This window comes from Catharus ustulatus, chromosome 10 (genome assembly GCF_009819885.2).
Source record: "Catharus ustulatus isolate bCatUst1 chromosome 10, bCatUst1.pri.v2, whole genome shotgun sequence".
Lineage (NCBI taxonomy): Eukaryota > Metazoa > Chordata > Aves > Passeriformes > Turdidae > Catharus > Catharus ustulatus.
This window is the reverse complement of record NC_046230.1, coordinates 14,119,486-14,139,467: the sequence shown is the minus strand read 5'-3', so window position 1 is coordinate 14,139,467 and position 19,982 is coordinate 14,119,486. Positions and strand designations below refer to the sequence as shown.

The window sequence follows — 19,982 nt, the reverse complement described above, 5'->3', positions numbered from 1 at the left end:
TACATTCTTAAAAGCATTTAGTCCTCAGTTTACTATTTCTAAATCAAGACATGCCTTTTTGGTCAATCTTTCCCCTTCTTTCCAATTCCTCCACTATTCAATTTGCATCAAAATCTCTCACAGTTGCTAATCTTGAGAGGTGCTTTGAGGACAGATTATGATCACAATTTTCATGAATAAGAAAAGGCATGGAAAAAAAATAGCACTGTCTATGGGATGAATGCAGTGCACACAGATCCATACTCCAAAAGGGGAAGACACAAAGGCTGAAACATACTGTGAGGCTTATCAGAATTTTCCTCATCACATAAGCTAGTAAAATCATAAGAACCATGTCAAAAAGCCAAATTGTTGAAACTAAAACTACATCTAACCTTCATTTGGGCACCCCGTACATGTTAATTGTATACAGTTTCTAACTAATGCACAGGAAAACAACCACCACAATTAAAAATAACTAAATAGCCAGTGCTCACCTGCCAAGGCAGAGATTAACTATAATTCTCTGCACTGACATGATACAGCCTTCAATTTTATTTATTGCACATACATAAATCTCTCAGAAGACAGCACTTACTACCACAGCTTATAACCAGTCCTCAAGTATTAAATCACAGCAGAAGCAGCTACTCAAATTGTCCTTTTTCAGGCTGTTATTAGTATTAGGCAGCATAATCACTCCCAGCTTCTGTCATTAGCTCCCCAGCATTTTCACAAACCGAATCACCAGACTCCAAGGCAGCTCCTCTCAAAGCCAGCCCCTGGATCCATGCACTTACATTCACCAGCAATGCCAGCTTCTGGTCCCTCCTCCCATCTCCTGCAGCTTATCAACAGCATCACATCCACACGTGTTTTCTGCAACCTACCATCTCCTTCCCAGTTAACCCAATAAATGAAGCAGGAACCCAACAGAAAGGTTTCTTTTGCTACCCAAAACTGGATGTCCCCAGAAATCTATTCCCACTGCAGAATAAGGTCCTAGTAGAAGAAACACACACTCAAAGGAGAAAATTGCATCACAGCACAGAGCTGAGTCTCAGGTGAGAAGCTCAGTACTTCATAGATTGAGTGCTTGATACATTTGGCATTTTGCTCTGAATGGAAGAAAGCTAACTTGGCAATAACTGCCTCCTTTCATTGGAACATCAGCTCACACTTCGCTTGCCTTGTTAAACTGAACATTTTCTCTTGCTATACTATAATTTTACTGCAGATTTATTTGGAAATTAAGCCACACAAGTCATTAAAGATCTAAACCACACTTTTGTTTAAATTGCCACTTTTCTTAACTAAGGAGCTTTCTGTCCTGGGAAAGATATAGATAATACATAAACCCAGTTAAAAATCTGTCCTAAATCTACACAGGACTGCTAAGCTCCTGAGGACAGTATTTGAGTTAATCACATCAAACAACTTTATGTACACCATACAAATCACATTTTCAATCAAGAAGTCATGCAGCCAGAAAAAGTTCTGTGTATTTACAGAATTATACTTCTAATAGAGTTCACAGCTCCAGGAAAGAATTATTAGGTCAATCACACTTGAACTAGTCTGCTCTTAAACAAACACACACTTCCCCACTATAATGTACAGCAACATCAAAAAGGGTGCCTGCAGGCAACTCTCCAACCTTGATGGACATATCAAGCAGGAACTTGATACAGGAAAGCACCAGGCAGAAAAATAAATGCAAATAGCTTCCAGATCAATGGATCTCAACTGAGATTTCCATATGGCCAATATGTCAGCACAGGCATCTTAGGGGACACCATGGCAGTATTGACAGAAGTGCAATTGCCTTCATTTAGGGTTGTTCCACTGCTGGGAAGGAACATCAAGTCGTAGGTCTGAAGAAGTATGAAAGGAAATCTCAGCACTAGCAATAATTCCTGTGATTCCATAAACTCTCAACAGCTGGGTAGAATCAGACAGGGAATACATGAGGAGAATCAGGAGGCTATTTCTGACTCACATCATTAGCTCCATCTGCATTATTTTATACAGACTCACTTACTGAACAACCTTCAACTAAGACATTCTCAACATGGCACACACTGCTGGTAATTTTCCATATTGAACTCCAATTCAAATCTCTAAATTTAAAAAGCATTATAGAGATATTTTCTTTGTTCATAGGTCATGAAAATGATTCTTATTACACAACAGAGTACTGCACTCTTCCTCCTATCATATCCCTTCTGGCACACCATCAGCCCAAGCATGTCATCAAGGGTTCAAATGGCTAAGTTCTTCGGTTTGCCCTGCTGAAAGCTGGGGTGGAACACCGCCACATGGACTCCCCAGGGCTGCCTCCTTGGGGGACTTCAGGCTGCTGGGTCAGACTGAAAAAACCTTACCAATTCAGAAGAGACTAGCAATCTGCATTTGAGTTTTACTTCCTTCCTTCTATAATATGATGGGAAATTAAACATTTCACTACTTTAAACCTTTAATTAAAGACTTAAATATAATCCATATAATCTTATGGACTTTTCAGACAATAAGAGTATGACATTTTACTAGTACTCAAATTGAAGTGAGGTGGAAATCCACCTGCAATAAGCAATATGAACATGGGAACAGCCAAATATAATGTGCCTCTGATCCACATTGCAGGCTGCCACTCAGCCCCTCTCCAGCCCTGGAGTGAATAGCCAGAGAAATCCTCTCCTCCTTTTAACAAATTGAAAATAGAAACCTTATAAAGAAAGAAGAGTTATAACCAATGGGAAATGGTGAAAGTTACTATCACTCCACTCATAATTTTTACTTATTGAGTTGCTATTGTATAGCTAGGAATATTATAGAGTCAGAGTAGTGGGAAATACCAAAAAGGTTTGTAAAAGAAAATGCTGTTTGCCACTGAGATTAAGAGAATGAAATCACTTGCAACATTTTCTAACAATGCAGATATAAATTTAACAAATGGTCTAGAGATCAGCTGAACAGCATCTGAATTGTAAGTACTTTTAAGGGCACACATTTGAGTCACAAGCTTAAACAGTCAATTTGCAACTTTGCAAACACAGTATATCAAAATAAAGTGGAACAGCATTTCCAATTTGTTACTGTCCTGAAGAGTGTGCAGCTGTGAGCAGGACAGCACCTGCAGCTTCAGACTTAAGTTGGTACTATTTTGGAGCTAAAATTAATTGGCTCACTGAAGAAATTGCAGCAGCATACAGAGCTTAAAACTGTATGCAACCCTCACAATTAAGAAAACGTTGCACTTTTTCTCAATTACTACATCACTCCATATTTATTCATCTATCCTGACTAAACAACCAGGATACCAAGCAATTGTACCGAAATATTTGTAAGTAACAAACATTTGTAGCAACAGTACAAAAGGTCCAAGTGAAGTCACAGCATATTTATTAATGTTCTAAAAGCACCAGAGCTAGTTTCTATCAGCACACCTGAATAGTTCTGCAAGCCACACTTCTGAAGGACTACTCGCTTACCTGAAGTCAGTTTTCTAACAGCTGACACAATTAGTAAACTACTTCAGTGCAAATTTTACCCTAAGAGTTTAATTTTTGGAGTGGAAAGCAAAGACAGTCTTCCCTCTGTTGCCCTCAACATTTGTCCCAATTCCACAATCCTTAAAAACTAAATAATACACACTTTGTTTCCATCTGTTTATGCCTCCAGTTTTTCAATATAAGTAGAACTTTCATAGCTTCAAGAGAAAATTTTTGAAGTCTGGACAAATTACAGCTCCAAAAGAAGAAAGTTTTGATATCTCCTATAACCACTGGGTAATTTAAACCCCAGATTTCTCAGATTAAAATGTAATTTTTAGAGCTGAAGTCTTTAATAAAATCCATGTATTGATACACATAAAAAATAATCAAGTTATTTACTTTTGCTTATGCTTTTATCATCTGTCTGCTTAAAATACATGAGTAAACTTACACATTTGTATCTTAAACACTCCCTACTTTATTCTTTTCAGATTTTTGTAAAAAGCCCGGTGATAACTAATAGTTTCTCTTACCAACAAGCAGTCCAGCAGCTGTCCTCTGCACTTGCTTTTGTTACCATGAGTTAGTGAGGCAGTTCTTAATAACGGAGACCCTATCTACAAGGGAAGTCCTGACAAATGAACTATTTTGTCTAAAATCTAAAAAAAGTCTCCAAGGGCTTTTCAAACTGTTATCAAAAGATTAACATATCAAAGAAAATTTGGCACTGCTTGGAATGTCTTTTTTTTTTTTTCCCTCTTCCCTCCAGTGTGGCTGAACAATTGCAAGACTGTGGCCGGGCTGGCGCGGAGGCTGCGCTTCCAGGCATCAGCCGCCCGGTCCAGCTCCTTCTATTCAAACAACAAATGCCTCCCCAGGAGCCTGCAGACACTTGCAGGGCTATGCACAAGCCCTGATACTATCTGCCCAGCTAAAAGCATCTATGCTTCTGACCAAACCCTTCCTTGTATTTACAGCGGTTGTGAGTGAAGACAACATTCATTTTGAGGAGCTAAAGGCAGCAGGTCAGAAATGCACACATTTCTCACTCTCAGCATTTTGCAGTTTATCACAGAGCATAATGAAGCAATCACACACACCAGACCAGACCACCTTTAGAGACTGAGTGCTATAAAGCTAATAAAGTGAACTTTGTCACTACCTGAACATACAGAAACAAGGTACACTTCTGTACAAGCCAAGGCTCAACCAGCTCTGCTTCGGTAAGAACACATAAGGCAAACCAAGGCAGACAGAAAAAGCAAGAGACACACGAGAGAGGCCAAGCTTCAAATTCACTTCTGTGCCAAGATTAACACAAGTAAATCTTCCTCATCACCCTATGTAATCACTCTCAATAAATAAATCAAACAAAGTAAACTAATACAGGAAGAAAATTAAGAACAGAAAAAACCTGACTGACCTGCCTAGAAAACAATCAACACTATTCCTATGCCTGACATCTGAGCTATTGTCCTGGTAAGTGACTCTCCTGGTCCAGACTACTAAAGGACAAAATCTCCTCTTTCAGAACATATTTACAACAAGTACATCCTCCACTAAGAGCCACCATACATCTGTGTTGTTAAAAATTTTGTTTCTAAATAGCTCAACATCATGAAAAACCATTCATATTTTTGAATAAAAAAACACCTTGAAAGTCATCATCTTCAACTGTATCCCAACTAGCTGCCAAAACACAGGAAAAAATGGGGGTTTTTTTGCAACTTGAAAGCCAAACATTATTTAGTCACTCAAATTCAAAATTTCTGCACTTTTGAGTCATACTTTCAAAAATTTACACCAAGAAAAAAACAACCCTACAAGGGAACAGACCTTACAAAGCAAAGGCAATGTTTATCCCTAGGGCTGATTCTTTTTACAGTACCATGAGATTCCCACACACTGAGATCAGTGATTTAACAGTCCATTTTTTCCAAACATTATAGTAAAAGTTTTTGGGATTCATGTTATGGGCCTAAAATGGAGGTAAAATAATTGCTACACATACACAAAACACCAGCTAATGCTCAACCTCTGCCATACCGGCAATAATGAAATTCACACTGAAGAAATACTCAAACTGGAAGAGCTGTAACAAGACAGGAAGAGGAATGAATGTACCTTAAAAGAAAATATTCCATCTGAAAATACATCCAACTTCTTAGGAAAGATGAAAACAGCCTGGTCAATAGTTGACCATTAGCAGAAAAGGATGGCAGTTCATTTTCCTTGGCACAATGAAATAAATATTTTCCTTGACACAAGGTTAATAAAACGTAAGGATCAGGAAAAAAAAATTATAAAATACTTACAAGCACATTCTTCTCAAAATATATTTCATAATATGTTGCACATGCTAAAAATCAATCACCAAAAAAAGCAAATTTGGATATAATATTTCCAGCTTGCAAGGGATAGAACCAAAATTTCTGCCCACAGTGTCTTGGACATAAGACCTACAGTTACTTTCCAGTCCTTCTCTTTAACCTAAGATATCTTACTTTAGTATCTGTAAAAATAATGTATTATTTCCTTAAATTTCTCCACTGGCAGCTTTTGAAACAAGATGGGCAGAATCCGCAGCCACTGAGAATGAAAGAAGGAGCATTTTATTACACTTGCAATTAAGAATCTTGAAATCCATTTAAACAGCTATAAGAAATGCACTACTAAAATGCACCTTGCCACCACACAGTCTGCAATCAGGATTCATCATTAGCCTCTGTACCTCCTTAAAGGAAAGAGTTTCTTAGTTGCTCTTTTTGGTTTCTCAGTCTCCAAGGAGTTTCTGTAGACAGGTATGCCTGTACTCTACATTTTTGCTTCTCTGATTCTGTTTCACTATTGCAGGCACCCAGACCACAGCTATGGTGTGTGCCAGATGGATTTGCTATGCCCTGGACTTGGAAGGATCCCTATGTCTGAACAGCAGCACAATGCCAGAGACACCTCACACCACTTGGCAAGCCTGACACCACATGTGAGAGCCTCTCTGTCTGTCCACAAAACATAAAATCCATGTCACTCAAAGACCATCCCCAAACTCAAACAGATCCCTTTACAGGTGATACATTACTTAGCCAAAGGCCTGGGGTTATCACACTTTTGTGACCATAAAAACCAAAAGGTTATGACTTTTTCTTCAATGTGCATTACCATGAGCTTACACATGTAATGCACTTGTAAAACTTTCAGTATTATTTGAACATATCTGTATTTTTACTAGCATGTGGTTTACAAATACACAAGAGATACTCTACTTGAGAGGCAGCCTCACCCTAAGAAATGCACCTTACAAAAATGGCAGCTGATGCAGTTTACAGTTCACCAGGTAACTTGCAGCTGAACCTTGAAATATTAAGCTACCCATATAATATACAACAGATGCTCGAGTAAGACATACAAACTAAAATAACTATGGAAGATCAAAAATCCTTCAACTGCATTTTGAAAGGAGTTAAGGTTATAATTTGTACTACAAACAAAGCTTAACACTTTAGTCAACTAACTAAGCTCTAACAATAAGAATGACATAATAGTTTAATGAATACATGGAAATTTTACAAGTACACGAGCTAAATTTTAACAAAGCCCTCCACTCAATACCTATTTTATCACTTCCCATCTTAGGCTTTCTGTTATAATACAAGCTTTTGTTTCTGTGTTTAGGCTTAAGGAAGACCATTGTATCCAACAATCACCAAACCAAAACTGTATTTACATTTGTAGAGTGTATTCTTTGTAAAGTATACTTTTTGCAGGCTGTAATAGCAATCGCAATGTTTATAGTAGAGTACAGGCTACATTAAAGAAAGATAATTCTACATCTAACAATAAACTCAGTATGTCAATTCATCATGATAACAAAGTACTATAGCCAATACTAGACTCAAAACTTACTTTGTAGCTCATCTTCAGATTGTTATTTCCAGACCACTTACGAATTTTTTATTAATATAGCAGTAATGAAGAAGTTGAAGATATGTTGGAAGAGAATTTAGGAAAGCTGTTGGTCATCTCAAGGACAATTAGTCAAGCATTTTATCACCTAACCTTCCCAGCATCTCATTTATCTTACCTCAAGCAGCAGCTACTCACATTAAAAAAAATTTTAAACTGAAAAACCAAAAACCAAAAATCGCAATCACCCAAAGAAACAGAGTCTTTACCCATTTTCTTTCAGATTTCTGGATCTCTTACCTAACTGCCATGAGGGAAAGAAGACAGGTCCCACAGCCAGGGATTCCAACAAAGCATACATTTATTTTGGATGCTTATTAGTTCTTTTTTCTCTTGGAAGAGTATACCAGACATTTGGGTTAGAATTCACAGACTATGTTTTGTTTGCTCTTGGAAGAGAAAGTCAAACTGTTCCAAATACCTTGGGTAAGGCATGGCGCCATTACACCCAGCGTGAGTTCTCAATAGCCGAGCACTGAGGCTGTTTCCAAAGAAACCTTCCTTTCTCCTTTACTCAGCCCTTCTCTGTGATTAAATAACCAAGACTATTATGGACAGATAATGGGGATGGCAAAGATGCCCCATCCCAGCACCAAGAGACCAGAAGCCATTCTAGAGGAGAACTGGGAGTCTGAAGACCCAGACCCAGCAACAATGGGTCCTTTCAAGGAAGCATTTCCCCTTAGGGGCTGTGCCAAGAGCCCAGCCTTTCCTGTGTGGCTGCCGCCTTATTGTGCAATGTGGAGTATCTGCTTCCTGGGATATATTTGCTTTTGTAGTATGGATGCTCAATAAAAGGAGGTAATGACTTTTTTTCCTCTTCCTCTTAAATTCTTGGAAAATATTTTTGAGGTTAACATAAGAACATTTGTATCAAATTTCTCTTCATCTGCAAGATCATCAAGCAAAACTAGACTAATCACAAGAGATGAACTTTCCTCCAAAGTTTAGACATTTAACTTTTGTTTCCTCAGAAGTACATACAGCCATGACTAGAGCAGTCACACTCATCATAAGCAGCAACTGGCTTTCACGTCTTCCTTTCCCATCCTAATTATGACTTAGTACCTTTCACTGCTTTCAGCCAAGCATTCTCAGACAAAGCAGCAGTATTTCTTCAGTTTCCTGAAGTCAAAACACAAAACTTAGATATTCTAAAGTTCAACTATGCAACTACTAAAAGTACAAAATAGTATAGTCCATATATAGCACCAAATTGTACTAATTTCTAAAAATGTATTCTGTAAGAAAATCTATACATTAAACCAGGGGTTTCTAATGTTTACTGAAAGTACGATTTTTAAAAACAGTCACAATAAATTGACACGAAGTCTGAAGTATGTGGCACATTCACTTAACTTAGATCAGAAACATTTCAAGGAAAAAGCTCTTGTGTGCAAACAACTTGTCAATCAATTGAAATACTGTGCATGACAGAAACTGTTAAAACTCTAAATATCATATAATGACGCTAAATATTAATGTTAAAAGACTGTATAAAAGAATTAAATCCAAGATGTGACATATAATAATTAATTTGTTTGGATCTCAAATTACAGCAACTGAAATAATTAACAGAAAAATGTGCAAACAAGTTCCATTCCAAGATTGAGCTGCTGTAAACAACAAATTTTTATGCACAGGAATTTATAGAACCTGACAGCTTAGCTCCTGAAAATGATTCATTTACCCTCAGAACTACCATATGAGGCAAGATGAAAAAATCATGGGGGAAAAGTTGCACTCTGTTTCCATGAAAAGAAGCCTGACAAAGACAAGAAGAGAACAGACCTACAGGACTGTAACATCTAACTCCATGCCTCCATGCCTGCAATGTAAACCTTGGCCCACATCCATCTAGCTACTATGTCCCAGTCATTCAGAACAGTCCTACAAACCCAGAAGAGCTTCAGAGATTTAGTAACAGTTGTATTTCAGAGAAGGACTTCCACAATCCATGAAATTAAATAAACTCCCCACATCCTACTACAATACATTCCATCATTGCCTTAAATAGCTCAGTTTAAATGACACTGTTCAGTGCTTCTGTGCCCCTTGGGAAAGACTTCCACAGCATCAGCAGTGGGAGACATCTCCTGTGTAATGGAAATAGACTACAAAAATCTGGCAAGGGATATCCCTTCAGCTGCTGCAATCTTCTCAGTGCTAATGACCATCAGCAAATGTCTTGAGTCTTGCTTCTCCCATAAGTAAGAGCTTTTGCTGACAAGTCCATTTACAGTCAGCTTTTATCCTGCACACTTACCTTAAAGAATAAATTTTGCCTTAACATAGCTTGTCTAGAGCAACATTTTTATCTGTTTGAAATACCTTTTTTTTTTCTTTCTTTCATAGCCTATAAAATTTTTTATAACAGTATTAAGAGGTGTAACTGTATCCATCTCTGCTGTGAAGAGGAAAGTTTCCTTAAAAGCAAGACTGAAATGTTTCAAGTACCTGAAGTGTATCGAGGAGCGCTTTTTCCTCAAGCATTGACCTCACTAACTGAAATATCACCACTGTCTAGCCAAATATTCATAAGTAGCCTCTTCCCAGATAGCTCCAGTCCAGATGCTCGACCCAATTTTCCCCCTTCAGCCTTGTTTTGTCATAAATGCTAGGTGAAAACAGAGGTCAGCTTCCTAAAGCACCACTGAGGACTGCCACAATTTCACTCCTATTAAATGCCCAAGTAGCTTTAACTCCATACCCTTTGTATCAGTGCCACGGAAGAACAGAAAGCCAGGCTGAAGGCTAATAGAGCAACAAAACAAGGGCCCAGAAAGGTCAGATCAAACCATTTCCCCTGCAGCCAAGGAGACAGTACAGTCACATAATGATGCACAATCTCCAGTCCCAGAGACTTGTAGTTCAAGAGTTACATGAGCCAAATACCCTATCATCTTATTTATTACAAAGCGGATTTTTCCTGAGGTTTTTAAAATTATTTTGTGGCACATTTTAAGCTTACCAACATCCTGCAAAGAACTCCTGAATTCATAGAGAAGGATTCATTTTGCCCTTACGTTGACCCTCAATCTATTAGCTTTGTGAACGTGCACTTTGGTTTCTCCTTGGCTACAGCATTCGGAAAAGGAAACTGCCAAACAACTACTTCATCTGAATATAGCAAAATAATCAACAATATTTTGAAAAATAGTGAAGCTCTGAACATTACCTTATTTCTGTGGGACCTTAAAAAAGAAATCAACCACCAGCTACTATATTTTTACTATCTTTCAGGCTGATGTTACGGTACCAAGCTCTTTTTCATAGCTGTATATGCTACCACACTTTTAAAATTAAAAACCGCTAGCCTAGTTAAAATCAAAATCAGTATCCAAAGAACGAGGATGCTCTCTGATAGAGGGACACACAGATATAAAACAGTCTTTGGGAATCCAGCAAAGATAAGATGGGAGGATAGAGCAAAACATTACTCAGATGATTCACCATAAAATACTGCCCCACAAACTTAGCAGACTCAGCTGTCTGGGTATAGCTCAATGTCTGCACTACCAGAAATTACAGTCTCCAAAAAAGTGGGCTTTACAAAAAGTGAACTACTTCCATTAAGCTAGAACAACAGAAAGTATTTTCTGAGAGTGCACACCAAAATATTCTCAACTCAATGCATTCTTCTGCTGACAGTACCTCATCAACCAGCACTGCTGTGTTGACTACAAGGCTACACGAGTTACGCTACCACACCCATCGATGTTACATACAAGTGTTATCAGACTTCAGCTACATAGACAATTCTGGCATTTCAGATACTATTTCTTCACAGACATCTATGCCAGCAGAGGATGGCAGAAGGAAGAGTGCTATGAGGATGACTCCATCTGCACACTACTAAGTAAGGACTCTGTCAGGCTGACAATACTGTAAGTTATTTTTCATTGTGCTCTCACCCTACAAAAGGCATGCAATATGTGTGGTGAAATCTGTGTGTCCCTATACTTTTGCCTGCTCTTTACTAAAGTTATTTCTCACGGAGAAGACAAGTTCATAAAAAAACACAAATTATATTGCTAAAAAAATTAAAATTTGTAGATCAGCTAAGGAAAATTAAGAAGTTAGGAGCACAAGTAGACTTTCAACCAACTTAGACTGCACAACAACAGTTTTCCAAGTGCTTCAGTTCACTCAGTCATTATATCTGCCTCAGGTCCAGACACATGCTCTTCACTACAGGGTGATCTCACCCAAGCAGTAGAAAGCCATCACAGCACTACAACTATAACACAGCAGAAGCTGTGTTTCATCCATACACCGTTGATTTAAAGTCTGGCTGTCCAAACTGGACTCAACACCATTACTCCTTACCACAATACAAGTCTTTGATATTGCCAGTATCAAGGTTCAGTAGGCTGCTCTAGCAATAAAGCATGGCTATGATGCAGAAGAAGTAATGTCAGGACCCTCTCTGAAGGCACTGTTTAGGGTTTTGAGGTCCTCACCAAATGGACCAACTGAAGATAGGGCTAATCTAAAGAAAGCACTCTGCAAGACTGCACATTTGACAACCCTTTTATGTTTCCATTGGAATTACAGGTGGTCTGAAAAGAACTTTTTGCTGGCTTGTCAGATCTGGAGTACTGCTCTAATGACAGAAGCACCACTTTCAGACAGCAGCACCCTCAGCCTTTGAATTCACTGGGCTTTAGATCAAGCCTTCACAACTTAGTGACAACAGCAGGTATGTTAAGAACCCTCCATGCCTCTAAGATAAAAACAGATCCTGTTTGAGAAACAGAGGTAAGAAAAACTATCCCTCGGCTCAGAGAAAAAAATCTCTAGCCAACACTAAGAGGACTTTTCAGGAAATGAACCTGTACCCAAGTCATACAGTTCAATAAACATTATTATGTGGTAAAGTCAGGCAGGTAATGCAACTTAACTGTACAATCTCCTCATTGGAGGCCAACCATTATCCCTGTCATTGACCTTTCAGCTCCTGCTATCTACTGCTGCATTAAAGGTAGCCTCCAGAAAACAAGTTCTTGCTGTTGTTGATGTAAAACACCATAGCAGATCTTAAGGGCAGAGCTGATAAGGGTAACTGTACTTTCCTTTAATGACTTGGAGATATGATACGATATGGCAGCAAAATGCATAGGATTAATTGAAGTGTTTTCACAAATTCCAGTTACAAATCAATTGCTGAACTAGAAGGCTTAGCTGGATACTTTGTTTTGCCATGCAATCTACTGCAGACAATCAAAAGTAATAGTGTATAAAAATAATGATACATAAAGTAGCATGGGCTTCTTGGACTTTCCACTTTGCAATGGGTCCATCCTCACTTAGGCTCCCTGTAGTGGTGAATATACCACAGTATGGGAACTGCAAAGAGATCCTCAAAGCCAAAGGTGGACCTTTGAAACGGATGAAAAACATCATAGGATTATCACCTGAATCTAAAGCAGTAATCCGAAAGCTACTAAGGCTACTAAAATGAATAGGAATACATCAATGCTCTGCTAGGCTTAACTCACACAGACATTGCTAACACGTAGTACCACCACCATGGAGGTTCAGAACATCCTGACAGCACAAGAAAACTCACTCCATTTGCAGGAGGCAACATCCAAGAAAAGAAAGTAATCCAGAACACCATATATTTCCAAATCAATACAAGCATCACAGTTCCAACCATTCAAACCTGTACAAGATCTAAACTCACATGATATAACCAAGAGGTATTGACAAAGAGAATCCTGTATATGGCTCCCATGGCTCAAACTGACATCAACTAAAACTAGAATCTTATGAAGAATGAGAATCTTATGAATGAGATGAAAAGGACATGAATAGTGAGTTTAGTCTATTCTCCAATCTAAACCATATACCATTCTTTCTAAACACAAACTTGTTCTTCCATGGCCACAAGTAAAGACTTCTTAAAGTACTAATTTAACTGTGAGAAATGTTAAAAATTTAATTGGTGTTTTCCATGATGAAACTTAATCCTACTTCAACCTGCCCATCATGGTCACTGAAAATAGCATTTCCTTCTTACAAATCTTTTAAATACTTGAAATCTCTTACATTCCCCCTAAACTCCTCATCTCTTGCCAAAATAACTTGGATTTTCTTCCACATTTATGAAGTTGTTTCCTCGAACTCTGATCACTTGCATTTCTCTACTCTGAACTCCTTCCAAGTGGTCCAAATTCTTCTTGAAACTTGGCACCCAAAACAGATGCTGTCTGCACAGACTGTACATCAACAGCAAATAAAGCCAATGGGTTTAATCTTTACATCTCTCAGACAATACTCCTGTTTAAACATCCCAGTAAGATATTTGCCTATTCTGCAAAACAGCATGACACTGACTCATATTTAACTTGTGATCCAGTACACCCCCAGGTCCTTTCTCTAGTAGCTAACCAGTTATTCCTCACCCTGCATTTCCGCAGCTGGCAATTCCTGCCTAAGTGCAGTACTCTGCATTTGTCCCTATTGAATGTCATGCCATTTTTCAGGTTGTTTTGAACTCTCATCATGTCGTCCAACACAGAGACCCTGAGAATTTAATAAGCATATTTAATCAGCTAGTTGACTAATATTCTCATTAAAGGCAACTGTACTCAGGACAGAATCCTTCAATATAACTTCTCATTTTAACCCTGAATTGTTAATTGCAGTTCTCCAGATAGGATCATCTACCCCCAGATCATGCCTCCATTTACTTATTAGGTCATTAAAATGAGGAAAACCTTTTTAAATCAATCAATTACTTCAGGAGACTAAACCTCCACTGATTCTGCTACAACCACTGAGCTTTCCGCTCTGCAGTAAAAACGTATCAAGACTTCGGACACAATTACTTTTCCCACAATTCAGTTCCTGCTGCTGTTATCTTCCAAGCACTTGAAAATAGAATGTTTGCTTATTAATCTCAACTGATAGAAAAAACTGAGACAAACTGAACTGTCAGACTGTAACTCTATTCCTCAGCTTTCTTCCTTTGTAACTATCTGAAGACTCATCCTTTGCCAGCCTTCTAGTAATTCTGAGTAGTTCTAGATAATATTTTTGAGCTGTTTTGAGATTTGTACAGTGAAGCTTATCAGGGCCAGTTGACACAGAAACATCTAGTGGAAGTACACTGTAGTGTAAAATACTACCTTGTCACAAATATTCATAAGATTAAGCACCTGCATGACACTATGTGAAAGAAGACAAGCAAAACAGGCACTAAGTCCTTCAGATGTTCTGCACCTTCTGTAGACACATGTGCTCCCCACCAAATCAAGTGAGGCATTTCCCAATCCTCCTCCTCCTACTACTAACACACTTTTACAGGTAGCTGACTTATGTCTCGTGCTGCTTTCCATTCCATCTGCACTGTAGTCTTTGTGATATCTGCCCCTACTAGTCTTTTACATATATTCTTCACAATGTGACTCAATTTTACACTCCACATGTATTTTCTTCTTGCATCCCAAGTCTGTTAAGCTGCTCTAACTACTATTTCTCAGAAGTCTTCTCATTACGCTGTTCTCCTACCATTTAAAAGAATCAGCTGTGATTTCACAGTCATTGCCATTTATCAACTTTCACTTTGACATCTTCTAGCTAGAATAAAACCTGAAGGAACTGCCATTTTTGTTACTGCATTGACCCTCTAAACTGAAAATATCACTGCCATATAACTCTGCTAAAGGTCAAAAAAGGAAGAGTTGGGTATTTTGATTTCAAAGGATAATCTTTTAGTCTTAAATACCACATTAAAAAAAACTCAATCCAACTAAAAAGTAATGGACTTGCTACCAGTTCTACAAACACATCTTCTTCCAAAGAGCTGTTTTAAGATGAACAATGCAATGCCACAATTCTAATAAAGCAGAACAATTTAATAAAAGGGCAAAATTCTTTCAAATGAAAAACACACAATGAAAAAATGAAAATACACAATGAATGCAAACGCATTTAATTCTGGTAAATTGAACGGGATTATGAATGTGATTGACACTGCACCACTTCAGAGCAATCAGCAAGATTCCATGGCCAGGGAGATCTCATCCCAATCTCCCAACCAGTGAACAGCACTCCGTGAAGATGGTGCAGAAATTACACATTTTAGAAAAGGAGTAGCAAGACACAGAACTTCAGCTTTTTGTGCAGACCACATCCATAACTCCTGAACAGAAACTGCGAATCACCCATCCTTTTTTATTTAAGCCTGCTTTTCAGTTACCAAAAATTAAAGTTGACAGTCTTATTTCAATCAGGAATAAAGGTGTCAGACTTGGAACTATAATACAGCTACAGTTTACTACAAAATTAACTTTTGTTCTCAGCTATGCAGATTATTTAACAAAGGAAGCAGCTTTTTTATGAATGAAAACTATTTTTAGCTCATTGTGTAATAGTGAAAGGGAAACATTTTAGCATTACTGTTATTTAAAACGTTTTTTTCAATGTTTTATTGTGAAATTAGGATTTTTGAACTAGGATTTGAATGCTAATCATAACCAGATCCAAGCACTAGTCAGATTGTTTGGAGTTTTTTCCACTGAAAGTCCACAAAACCTACTTATCTGCATAACAACACAATTCCAGACCGAAAACAGGTTTGACCATAGTAGATGTCATGCTGTGGAGACCAGTAATCCCTGCCCAAAAAAACCTGCACTTAAATACAAACTCTGTTCTCCAAGGCAATTCTTGCAGACATTCAAAACATGAGCCTGAACCACTTATTTTCACATTACAGTGATAAGGTATGGGCACTGAGTAAATTAAATCTAAGGAAACCCTTTTTTTCTAATTTCCAAAACTCAAGAGTTTTAAAATATTTAACTAAAGGACTTTGTTTCACAAGGCAATAAAAGAATGAAATATCTTCTCCCTGTGCCAGATACCATCAGATTCTGTCCTGGGGTGACTTTATGATGCTGGTAATCCCATCATCTGTCTACCACACAGATATTAAATAAGGAAGGTGTTACAACCATGCTTCCTGGTCTGCAATTAAAGATGCTTAAGCACAGCACTCAACAGAGACATTTATCACAACAGAAGTAATAATTTCTATAACAGACAAACTAAGTCAAAGTAATCCCCTGCTGCAGATTTCTGCTGTTTACAGAAATAAAGCAAACGCTATCTGAAGGTTTCCAGAAAAAGGAACAAGGGAGCAATGGTCAAAATGCTTGATGAAAACCTGACCTTCCCATGTCAGTTCCCAGTTCTACAACTGATTTCCTCTATGACCTGAACACACCACTTGGACCTGGCTTTAACAATATAAAGGTATTTTACTTCCACAGAATAAATGGAATTTGTCTTCATCCCAGAGAAAAATCAATGTCTTGTTGGCGGTTCTATACTCCACACAGAAAACAGTAGGATAGTACCTCCTCAGGCTAACTGGGAAAAGATAATCTGAGTGTTCCATGTCAATACAGAGACTTATTAGGAACACAGCAAAATAGTTTGTCTGATGCACCATGCCTGTCACATGGCACAGTAGCAGAACAGCACTGAATCACAAAGTTTCTCAATCACACAGACATCATGATGCAACTTCCCTTCCTGCTAGGCAGCCCCCACGCTCCCCTGCAGGCACTTGGAGCTTCCTGACCAGGCAGCTGGGACCTTTCCCCTCTCTCTCTCCAGGTTAGGGATGAATTAGTGCTTACCAATGCCATGAGATCCTTCACAGACTAGAAAGAAACGAAAAAGAAATACAGTAAGAGATGCCTGATCCTAGAAGACAGCTAACAGAAAATTTAAGGGGGGAGAGTAAAATGAACTCAAAATCTAGACAGCACTTCAGAAAGACACCAAGCAGAGCTTGGAAAAGCCCCACCGGAAGGCATTTGTGAAGGCAGCAGCTGCTGTCCAGCAGCTTTGCTGGAGTCTGCAGAACTGCTCAGAGCCCTTTCACTACTTACACCTCCTTGTGACACACACAGTAAGTCCTGGCCAACACCAAAGTTAACAAAAAGATCTCTCTTACTTATTTTCTGAAGCACTTTAAAAACTGATAACCTTGGAGCACATCAGTTTTTCATAGCTGACCTAGGTGCTCCCACTGGAACACTCGATGTAGCCAGAAGCCAGTGTTCTTTCCCACAAGTGACTACACCAACAATAGATGTCATTTTTGTTTGACTAAGTCATGTTAATGATACACTTTAGAAGTCAGGAAGTTTAGATCAGCACCAATAAATTTTCAAGTCAACTGTACAGTTCAAAGTTTACACCATGAATTTTCTTTAGACTTTGTGAAACTGTACTTGCAATTAGCCAACAAGAAAAAGCAGCTAACAAAAGGAGCAGTACGTAGCCATCAGTGTCATGCCAAATACCAAGACAAACACTTCCTCAGTAGATGTGTAATAAAGATACACTGCTGTCACTCATGACACTGATACATGAAGTGTATGAGGATCACACTTACATCATAGAGTAAATTTAAATAAGGCCAAAAAAGCTGTTTCTCACAAGATCAAGAAAATCAATGTTCTACAAGATGTAAGAGTGTTGTACAAAATTTTAAAAAGAGGTAAAAGTAGCATTTCCTTCAAACATTATGGAACTGATGGCTGGAAAATATTGCTAACCTGTCTGAAGAGCCAGTGTGTGGACAAATTTCTTACATACAACAGCTGAGTCACCTACAACAGAAAAAAAAAACCCAGTCAGAGTAATAAATTGGCTAAATGAAACATAATCTTGACTGCCCTTGCTAAGAAAACACCACACAATTCCAGTGAATGTATACTGCAAAGAAAACACATTAACGAATTCTAACTCAGCAACCTCAGAAGAGGAAGCAGTCAGACAGCGTGGCCAGACAACTATCAGCACTCATGTTAGAACAGTTTAGTTAACCATCTCCCACTGCTGGAGGCTATGCTATCTCAGCTTCTTGAAGGGCTCCAAAAGCCTCTTCCAACTACAGCACCTGCAGGGATACACTGATCCCAGCAGGCAAGACAGAGCACTGATGGTAGCAGCAAGCTTTCAGAGCCAGGAGTGTAGATATTCGAGTTTTTCTTTGCCTTAAGTATCAACTCTGTCAAGGTTCTCAGTGTTTAATTCACCTAGCAGCTGTTTATCCCTGAACAGGCAATAACAGGCCTCCTCTTAGGGATGACGCAGTGGTTGTCAGAGGTGCTCGCAGTGCGAGATCGCCGTCTCCACGGCTCAGCCGACAGAAAAGTGCTATATAACCTTTGTCAGCAGCAGAATGCACTGACTCATGTGCTGAAGAAAGGATGAGAAGCACAGAGTCTTCATCTTGGGCTGCGAAAGTTTCTCTTTGGTACACGATCACCAGCATTCCCCACCGACCCCGCCACTGCAGAGCACGCTGACGTGTGCCCAGGCAGCGGAACGCGCGGCGTTCGGTAACCGGGACCGCGGGCCGAGCCGGGGGCCGGGCTGAGAGGACGGAGGAAGGGGCACGGGAGAGCTGCCCGAGCTGCCGAGGGGGCCCCGACAGCCCGGGGCGGCCCCTGGGCAGCGCGGGGGGGCGGCCCGGCCGCTGGGCCAGCGCCGCACGTGTCCGGACACGGCGGCCGCGACACGCCGGGCACCGCGCTCCGGCCACGCGTGCTCCTTCCCCGGCCGCGGGACCCGCTCCACCGCACCGGCCCCCGCCACAAGCCCCGCGCCCGCGCCGGGCCCCCCGCGGGGGCTGCTGCGGGCGGAGGAGCGCCCGGCGCGAGTAAGGGCGCTGTGGGCAGCCGGCCGTCCCGCGCCCGGCGCGGCGGAGATTGAGGGCGCCGCCGGAGGCCCGCGGACCCTCCCTCACCTGCCGGGCCGGGCCGTGCCGTGCCGTGCCGTGCCCGCGGCCCCGCGGCCCCACTCACCGGCGGCCTCAGCGCAGCCCCATCGCCGGCGGGGCGGGCGCGGGACCGGCGCGGGACCGGCGCTCCCCCCCCACCCCGCCCGCCGCGCGCGCGGCTGCGGCTGCCTCGCGAGGCGCGAGCGGATCCGCCGCCAACCGGCTGCACGCGCCGGCCGCGCTGGGCGGGGCGGGGCGGGGCGGGCGCGGAAGTGACGGCGGCGCGGCACGCGCCCAACATCCCGCGCCGGAAGAGGGGGTGTCGCGGGGGGCGGGGCCGGGGGCGGGGCTTCGGCGGGAGGGGCGGGGCCGCACGTGGGGACACGGCTGTGGGGGACATGGATATGGGGGTATGGATATGGGGGTATGGATATGGGGACATGGATGTGGGGGACATAGATGTGGGGGACATGGATATGGGGACATGGATATGGGGACATGGATATGGGGGTATGGGTATGAGGACATGGATATGGGGGACATAGATGTGGGAATATGGATATGGCTGGACATGGATATGGGGACATGGATATGGGGACATGGATATGGGTACACGGCTGTGGGGGACATGGATATGGGGGACATAGATGTGGGAATATGGATATGGCTGGACATGGATATGAGGGACATAGATGTGGGGATATGAATATGGGGACGTGGATATGGGGACATGGATATGGGGACACAGATGTGGGGATATGGATACGGGGGATATAGATGTGGGGGACATGGAT

The 19,982-nt window shown here is 40.7% G+C and overlaps 1 protein-coding gene across 6 annotated transcripts in view; it reads right to left on the bottom strand.

The window, feature by feature from the left end:
* The window catches only part of ATP13A3 (ATPase 13A3), a 56,016-nt gene extending 36,687 nt beyond the window's left edge, over nt 1-19,329 (bottom strand). Inside the window, exons 1-3 of one of the 6 annotated variants that reach the window (XM_033068781.1) lie at nt 19,274-19,328; nt 18,020-18,073; nt 17,093-17,116 (exon numbers count right to left, since the gene is read on the bottom strand). The gene's annotated coding sequence lies outside the window, so the exon portion shown is untranslated. Of the gene's footprint in view, nt 1-4,006; nt 4,028-17,092; nt 17,117-18,019; nt 18,074-19,215; nt 19,234-19,273 lie in introns of those variants that run through there. The other 5 variants (XM_033068784.1, XM_033068779.1, XM_033068780.1 and 2 more) reach the window with 5 other exon arrangements.
* Between the last annotated feature and the right edge of the window lie 653 nt (nt 19,330-19,982).